This window comes from Nannospalax galili, unplaced genomic scaffold (assembly GCF_000622305.1).
Source record: "Nannospalax galili isolate Female #2095 unplaced genomic scaffold, S.galili_v1.0 scaffold419, whole genome shotgun sequence".
NCBI classification, from domain to species: domain Eukaryota; kingdom Metazoa; phylum Chordata; class Mammalia; order Rodentia; family Spalacidae; genus Nannospalax; species Nannospalax galili.
The window spans coordinates 144,954-154,338 of NW_008343977.1; the positions used below are offsets into that span (position 1 = coordinate 144,954).

General features: G+C 40.2%; 1 pseudogene; it reads right to left on the reverse strand.

The window, feature by feature from the left end:
• Positions 1-6,739: 6,739 nt before the first annotated feature.
• LOC103739863 lies at positions 6,740-6,996 on the reverse strand (annotated as a pseudogene).
• Positions 6,997-9,385: the final 2,389 nt, after the last annotated feature.

Here is a 9,385-nt window from a genome sequence, read left to right on the forward strand (position 1 = left end):
ATGTAAATAGATCATAGATCAAGGTGGCCTTCTATGCAAAGCAGGTCCCAGAAGGTATTTATAACGTGTTTTTAAATTAAGAAAATGAGGGTAAAAGATAGTTTGAAGAGTGCCATTTATTTAATTTATTATTTGTGTGTGTGTGTGTGTGTGTGTGTGTGTGTGTACATGGCACTTGTGGAGGTCAGAGGCCAACTTTGTGGAGTAGATTCTTTCCTTCCATATTTACATGGGTTTGGGCATGGGGGGATTGGACTCAGATTGTCAGGCTTCATGGCAAGTGCGGTTATCCTCTGAGCCATCTCACTGGCCCAGAATGTGACTTCTTTTAAAGGTTATATTCATGAAAGTATCTGAAAAAGCTATAATCTAGTCATTAACAACTGGATGTGCAGTTTATAGATAATTAAATTTTTCTTCTTGTCTTATATCTTCTAGTTCTTGTCTAATAAAATTATTTTATTGAAATTTTGCAATTTTCATACAGTATAGTTTGATGGCATTTAAATCTACTCCCTCTCTGCACCTCCCCCCACTGCCTCCCCCTGCCCAATTTAATGAAGTCTCATGAGTCCATCCATGGATCTTGATCAACCTATCTAGCAACACTCACTTAAAGAAAATAAACTCTCCCTCACCCAGCAGTTATCAGTTGTCAATAGTTCCTCAGCTAAGGTTGGGCTTCTTACACATTTCCCCACTTCTATGCTGAGGGTTTTTTTTTCTGATTTAAGTTTGCATGTCTTGTGAATGCTGTCACCATTACTGTAAGTTCATATGAGCAAGTTCCCAGAAGTCTAGAAAATTCTGTTTTCTTGTGGTCATCTACGACAGCTGGCTCTTACTATCTTTCTGCCCCCTCTTCTGCAATGCTCCCTGAGCTTGGGAGTCAGAGTTTTGATATAGGTGTCCTACTCAGGGATAAGTAGTCTGTGACTGCTTGTTCTCTACACATTGGTTAATTGTGATAAAAATTATACTATAAGCACATATTATCTTTGTAACAAAAATACTTTGCCAGAATGCCAGAATAATTTGGCTTTTTTTTTTTTTTTTCCCCTCAGTGTCTGTTTCTTGAATCTTCACTATCGCTGTCAATAAACAGGGAACAGCACTTAAGGCATGAACTTCTGTTTACTGTGAATTCCTGTCAGCTTTTAAAGTTGGATGTTATGATCCATGAAACATAGAAAGGTTGTATGCACCGGGGCTCTTAATGGCTGAAGATACTCAACAGTACATAATCTAGAGTTAGGATTATAGAAAACTACCAAAACTGTTAAAAGTGCTATGCAGGGGCTAGGGATATAGTTCAGTGGTTAAAGTGTTTCGCTGCCTAAGTATAAGAATGGGAGTTCAGATTCTGGGACTGCCACGTGGGCTTGGTGGCCCTCCTATAATTCCAGCATTGGAAGGCAGAGACAGGGATCCCTAGAAGAAGCTGACTAGCTAGACTAGCCATATTGGTGAGCTCTGGGTTTGATTGAGAGACCAGCCTCATAGAATAAGGTGGAAGACCGACTGAAGCTGATATCAGCCTCAGGCCTCCATAGGTACATACCCACATGCATGTACACATGCGTATGTCTGCCCACAAAAGTGCTGCTACTCAGTATCTAGGGTATGGAAAAGCTAGTGTATGCATGCACTGGGCATAGCCCTTAAACTGATTCAGTATTAATAAAAAGAATATTAGTAGGTAAGAATTATCAAAAGGTATTTTTACTTCCTTCAAAAGAAACAATTTGGGCCTGAGACGTGACTCAGCAGTTAAGAGCACTGGCTACTCTTGCAGAGAACCTGGATTTGATTCCCAGCACTCACTAACAACCATTCATAACTCCAGTTCCAGGGGAATCCAATGCCGTCTTCTGACCTCCGTGGGTATTGCATGACACCAGTGCACTTACACACATGCAGGCAATACACTCATAAAATAAAAATAATAAATAAAATATTTTAATAAAAAAAGAAAAAATGCTTGTACAAGAATATTTCTTGTAAAGATCATTTGTTTACCATTCTCTCACAAAGTTACTTAAAAGAAAATGCACCATGAAGGGCTTAAGTTCCCCCCTCCCCCATTCAATTCTAGGATCCAGAAACTCAAACTTTTAGAAGAGGAAGAACGCTTATAAAACAACGGGAAGAAGTCGTGTGTAGTGATTCACATTTATAATCCCAGATCTCTGAAACCAAGACAGGAGGATTTGAATGTGAATCTGAATGCCGTCTGGACTACAAGCGTGAGCCCGTCTCAAAAATCGACAACAGATGAAGGGATCAAGAAAATGTGATATACATACAATGGAGTTCTATTTGGCCATGAAGAATAATAAAATGGTATCACTTTCTGGAAAAAGGATGCAGTTGGAGACATCACACTAAGCTGAATAATCCAGGCACAGAAAGACAAATACTGCGTGCTTATTCTACTTTGTGGGTCTCAGGATTCCTTATAGATACATTAAAAACAGATATGTTATATATACATAGGGATATATGCACCAATGTATATGTATATGCATGAAAGCAGAAGGCTGACTAGAAGAAGGAAGGAAACTAGGAAACTACAGGAAGGGTGAAATAGAGTGGGGGTGGGGTGGGGGGAGCGAACAGGTCCCTGAATATGGTTTAAATACATACGTATTTAAAAGAAATGGTTTATGAAACCCAATACCATGTACTTAAAAAAGCAAAACCCAGGAAATAATAACCCCCATCCCCCAAACTAAACAAAACAAATAACAAACCCAGTCTGGATGGTCTTAAAGTTTAAAGATTTCCCTGATGTCTGCCAGCTAATAAGTAGGATTCGGGCTCGTTGCTGATGGCTCTGTAACTAATGAGGGATGCACCTCTGTGCAAAACTCATGGGCTTCAAAAGGAGGTGGCAGGGTAGGAAAGGCCCTAGGGACCTGAAGTAAGCGGTTGGTCAAGGTAAAAGCAGAGGTAGGTGGAGGGGCCCTGGCCTGTTGTTCCCTCGGCATTCCAGACAAACAATAGCTCTGGAAGTGGTGTGAATTACACCCCACCCCCACAATTAACCTCAAAGAGGTGTTAATTTCACAGTCAAACTAAGGACCATTTAAATTCAGGTAGTGTCAGAAAACAAGCATTTATTTGGAACCAAAAGAACAATTTGTCTCTTTTCTTTTGCATGGCCTGCCCATTAATTTTCCCAGAATAAAACATCTTTACACAGACTGTCTTTGCTCTTAAACCCCGCCCCCCCCATCCCAGTTAAGAAGACTTCAACAAAAAGAAAAGTCACTTCCTTCCTCTTTGGTCAAGAGAGCAGGGGAAGAATGGAGAGTTGTCTTTAAGGAGGGGCGGTTCTGGACTGAAAGCTAAGACACACCACGCTCCATTTCTCTATTAGTGACACTTGGAATGGGAACATAGTTCTTCTCAAAGTGACCATTTTGTTTATGACATGTTATGGCATTTTGTTCATCACATGGTTACAGTCTGAGGTGATTTCTTTACTTCATCTCCTGCTGTGGATTCAGTCTCAGGAACTTTGACATTTTGTTTGGATAGTTCTGCAGTAGTGTTCAGGAAATGTAAGAATGTTCTGTCCATCAAAGAACATTAACAGCATCCCTGGCTTCTACCCACCAGATGCCAGTAACAACTGTCTCCTCCAAACCCCTTTTATGACAAAGAAATACATTCTTAGAAGGTGCAAAATACCCTTGTTGGTATCTTATCCCAACAAATAAGTTACCTTTAAAAGCAATATTATTTGGGGGCTAGAAAGATGGCCCTGTGGTTAAGAGCATTTACTGCTCTTCCATAAGACTTGAGTTCAGTTCCCAGAACCCACATTCAGAGGCCCACCACCACCTTGTAACTCCAGCTTCAAGCCATTTGATGTCTTCTTCTGGCATCTACGGGTACTCACACAAGTGGTATACATCCATACACACATATACATATTCAATAAGATAATAAAAATAAACCTTTAAACAGGATAATGTTCTAAACCTCAAAAGCAGCCAAAAAAATCCTTCCCAGACTAGGGTTTGTCTTTCATGGTTATGGCTTCCTGACCTTGGTACCAATCTCCTGCATCATACACAATAAGGAAATGAAAGAAAACAAAAACAAACAAGAATTTTGGGCTGTTTGGGAAGTCATGGTGGTAAGAACCGATTTGACTTCTTCATTCCACGCACCCCATCTTGACTGGCCCCTAAGTATTTCATTCACACAAACCTATCTTCTGTAGACCTAAATACAGTTCCCTTTTTGCTAAGGATCCTGCATAATACTAATAGTACTACAAACTGCAGCCTACTATACGCCAGACTCTGGTTGTCAATACAACTCAGGGCTTGGTGATACCAGAATATAGAAGGGTACACCTGGCTTTTCAACATACATTCCAAGGCTTTTTACAGGAAATATGATCATGTTCCCATCCATAGATGAATGCATATCTCAAACCTCATCAGAGAAGTTGTTTTTGTTTTTCTTTGAAGTAGTAGATGGTGATTAACACAGAAACCCATAACTGGTCAAGGTGCAGAGAATAAGAGACTGCAGACTGCTCAGCTCTAAGTGGGACAGCTGTGAAACCCTCCATTCTCTCAAAGCTCAAGGATCATCGTGGAAGAGGGAGCAGAAAGATTATAAGAGCCAGAGGTAGTGGATGACCACAACAAAACAGTGTTTTTCAGTACAACAGGGCAGCTACACATATGAACTCAGAGCAGTTATGACAGCAGGCACAAGACCTGACCAAGCTTAACCAGACAAAAATCCAGAACAGAGAGGTTGACACAAAGTCAACTGATAGCTGTTGCGAGAGGAAAGAGTCCGTTTTCTTTCTTTTTTTTTTTTTTAACAGCAAAATATTTTATTTTTTCATGATACTATACTTCTACCACTAGTTTCTTAAATATTACTTTAGTATTAATTAAAAATATAGGTTTACATTTAAGAAATGTGACACAATAAAGCACTCTTCTGTAAATATAACCCTTTCTCAACATATTTTCCAACTATATTTCATACATAAGTAACTGAATCTACAAAATCATAAATAAAACTATTAACTCTAAAAATACAAATTTTGAAGTTTGAGAAAAGTACTGCCTTTGATTTTATAAATAACATGCAATCTGCGCACTGCTTACTACCGGTCAAATGCTTATTACGAGCACTTACTGTCTCCCAGCTTGTTCTGCCAAAGACATTACTGGGTAAAGATGATGGCATTAAAAAAATCAAAACAGCCAAAAGTCAAGATTTCCTTTTGAGATAGGGTCTCACTATGTTGCCTATATAGCCCAAGCTGGCCTTGAACTCATGATTCTTCTACCTCAGCTTCCTGAGTGGCAGGGATTACTGATCAACAGCTGCAACTGCTTTAAAAACCGCAGAGAAGGAGGCTATTTGAATATTATTACATCTTATAAAACATTTCAGCTTGTGTGGACAAATAATACTACAGAAGAGTGAATGCTTGTACCATTATTTAAATGGCATCAAAGTTAAAATTTAAGAAACAATAAAATCAGATTAAATTCATATTAGCCTTACAAAAAGAAAATTTTACTGAGATTTTACAACAAAAACTGAACCAATGCTATGGAAAATTTTCTTGAATTTATTTTTGAATCATCATGTTGAAGAGTTAAAATGTTAGTGGTAAAAATAATAACATATAAAATTATTCTAGAAACTCATACTTAAAATTCCTGATATACATTTCGTTAGTTTTTAATAAGTAACAATCCTTATTTCTTCATAGACTATTACGAATCTGTTGAAGCAGACTATGCAATGATTAAATAGCCACTCAAGATTTATTCAGTAATCATTACCCATTTCTTTCATGTAAGAAAAGTAAAAAGGAATTTTGTAGGTTGGTTGTTTCATTTTATACATAATTTTTTAAACCTTTATAAGGTATAAAATTTAGGAAGGAAAATATTTTAAATTAACACTCATTAGATTTTAAAAGTTCAAACTACAAATAATACTAAGCTAAGCCCTAACATGACTTCTAAAATCTAAGTTTATAGAATTGTTAATTTTTAGTCAATACAAAAGTGATCTGTTTACACTTTTTTTTTGGTCTTTTTGAAGCAGGGTCTCCCTGTAAGCCCCAGCCTTCCTGGAAATCACTATGTAGACCAGGCTGGCCTTGAATTCACAGAGATCCACCTGCCTCTGCCTCCCAAGTACTGGGACTACAGGCCTGCGCCACCACGCCTGGCTCTGTTTTATACTTTTAACGGCCCCCAAGCTGCTTACAAAACTAAATAGTCTCTGTTAAGGAGATTAGAAACACATTGGGAATCTAAATAAAAATTCACAAATAGCAGCTGAATCCAGTCAACTTTCAGCCTGCAACATAAATTCAGTTATTCATAAATAATTCAAAATTAACATTTATAATGGAAATGTCAACAAGTCATAACTACCACACATCTCTCCTGATGGGTTCCACCAATTTCAACCATGCACAGCTATAAATAAGGAATACATAAATAAGAACACAGCAATGTCAAAGCTTACTGGGGCCATTAACAAAAAACTGGGATTCAACGTAACATAACCGATAGTCCTCTCTTAAGCTACTTTCTGCTGAGTTATAAAGCTATGGTTTTATAAGTCTTTTCAAAAACATTTTCTTTTCAGCAACATTTTCTACACTGCAAGTAGTAATTTCAGTGTACAGCCTTGACTACAATGCAGTCTTCCCTGCAGAGCTTGACACATCTCATCAGGACTTCTGCAGAAAGTTAGCTTGTCGTGTATTTTCAGCAGCCTTTAGTGCTTCAGTAGCCTTTCGAAGTTCCTGAATGACAGATGACAAAGCTTCTGGGTTAATTCCTTGTTCACAAAGCCGTACACAAATAGAGTTTCCATATCTAAACCAGTATTCAAAATTCTTGAAATCTCAAGCAGAACGCCCATGGTCTCCCTCACCGCGTTCAGACTGGCCGAGGACATCAGCCCGGAACAGCTGCCACTCGCCATGGCTGAGGCCCAGGCCTGACCCGGCGAGTCCGTTTTCTTTAATGGTGTGAGACCTGGTAGGTTGACCAGGCTTCAGTGGATGGCCTTACACGGAAGACTATATGGGCAACACAAACTGGACTTGATAGGTTTAAGAAAAACAAGGACACAAAGTTGGGTGGGTAGGGAAGGGGGCTGAATTTAGGAGGAGCTGAGGAGAAGGGTTATGATCAAAACACATTGTATGAAATGCTCTAAGAATTAAGTTTTAAAAAGAAAGAAGTGAATCAACTGAGACTGTAGCTCAGCTGGTAGAGTGCTTACCTAGCATGCATGCATAAAGTCCTGGGTTCCATCCTCAGTCCTGCCTAACCCAGGTGAGGTGGTACACAACTATAATTCCTCTTACATAGCAAATATGAACTCAGCCTGGGATTTATAAGATCACGTTTCCAAGAAATAAGATAAAAAAGTACAAAAATAAAACAAATCAATAATTCGAGTAAATTTCACTACAGAGGATCTTTGACTTTTTTTTTTTTTCAATCAGGTAAGCAAAACCATTAGAAAGTCGTGTTTTTCTCTATTTTCAAAAAATATATTCATTTCTTACTACCTGTATTACAACCGCTCTGTTCTGCCACCAGGTGTCTGTTCTGCCACCTGGATAATTGTAATGGCCTCCTATCTCTTCTCCATGTTCCTGCCTTCATCTGCACGTGGTTATCCATCCATGGGGAAGTCCCGTGACGCATGAAACAGGTCAGATGACTCTATCCAACACACTCTGATGCTTTCCCTTTGATGCACTCAGAGGAAAAGCCAGTCTTTCCAGCGGCTTACAAAGTTCCACTTGATGTGCCCTTTTACCTCTCTGAATTCTTCCCCCCTTACTTGCTCAGTCCCCTCCCTGTACACTGAACTGGAATTGTGACTGCTTTCTGAACATACCACGTTAAGTGTTAAGGTTTTACTCTGAAATCTTTTCCTTCCTCCATAAACTCACGTTTTCAATGCTTGGTTCCTAGCTGGTATTTGAAAGCTGTGGAGCTTTTAGGAGGTGGGGCCCGGTTGGCGGAAGGATATCACTAGATCCCAGCCTTTGAAGGTTATACAGCTTTGGTTCTGCCCCTTGTCCCCCGGCGAATGAACACCTAGTCCTTATGCCCCTGCTTTCGTGGTGCCAACCCCGCTTTGCCTTTCCTGCTTTGATGGACCAAGACCCTGTGAAGGCATGAACCAAATTAATCTTTTCCCTAAAATTATTTCTGTGGGTGTTTTATCGAGGTGACTAGGGAAGTAACTACTACACCAAGTGCACTCTTACTTCAGAGCCTTCACCCTAGAATTCCTTCTTCCCAGAGCTCCCTCCGCGCAGGTATGCATGACCCTCTCCTTCATGCTAATCTTTACTCAAATGCTATCTTCCCAGTGGAACCGCCTCTGCCCTTCTAAAGCCGCACCTTTCTGTGCACTTTCTTGCTAATTTCCCCTTACTGCATTTATTGCCTCCTGCTAAACCTGATGTAGACTTCATAAGCGGAGCAGTTCTCTGGTATTTGCTAGTTGCTAGCAGAGTGAATGAGTGAGTGAGGACACTGGGATGTTGCGTAGGTGAACTAGGGTCCAACCCACACTGCAGGCTTCTAGCCCTGTTCTTTCACGATCCCAGTTTGGCTGTGCATTAGAACCACTTGGGAGGGGAGAGGGGTGTTTGTTAAAATGTAGTTTCTTGGGGCTCACGCTGAACCTAAAGTATGTCATAATATAAAGGACAGTTCAAGGGGCGGCACTTAAAACAGTCCCCAGGAAGTCCAAAGTAGATAGCCTGAAAGACCTATGATGGGAACTTACAGTGTCCCAGGAGTCTCCTGTGTCAGGACCAAGAAGTTCAAAATCCAGACTCTGGAGCCAGGCTCTCAGACTGGGAATCCTGATTGTATTGCCCACAAGCTCCCATCTCCCCTTTTTTAAGACAGGGTCTCCCTGTAGCCTCAACTGGCCTAGAACTCACTATGTAAACCAGGCTGGCCTCCATCTCACAGATCCCCCTGCCTCTGCCTCCTGAGTGCTGGGATTAAAGGTGTTCTCAAGCCCTATTCTTGCTTTTATTTTTCCCTTCTCTAACAGCACATTCAAAGAACGTGCTGTTTCCCCTCAGTACAACCCCACAACTACAGCTTCCTACTGTGTGATGTTGGTCAAGTTACTTAACTTGCCAGTTTTTAGTGTCTAAGATGGGGATAATGGAAGTCTTTATCTCGGAGGATTTCTGTGACGATGATATAGACTTCGTCAGATTTCCAGAAGAGTGCCTGCCATATAGCAAACATTCAGTAAATGTCAGCTGCTGTTTTCGTTGTGGCCACTCATTCTGGTCTCGTTTCTGAGACTTCTGGGACCAGAGTTT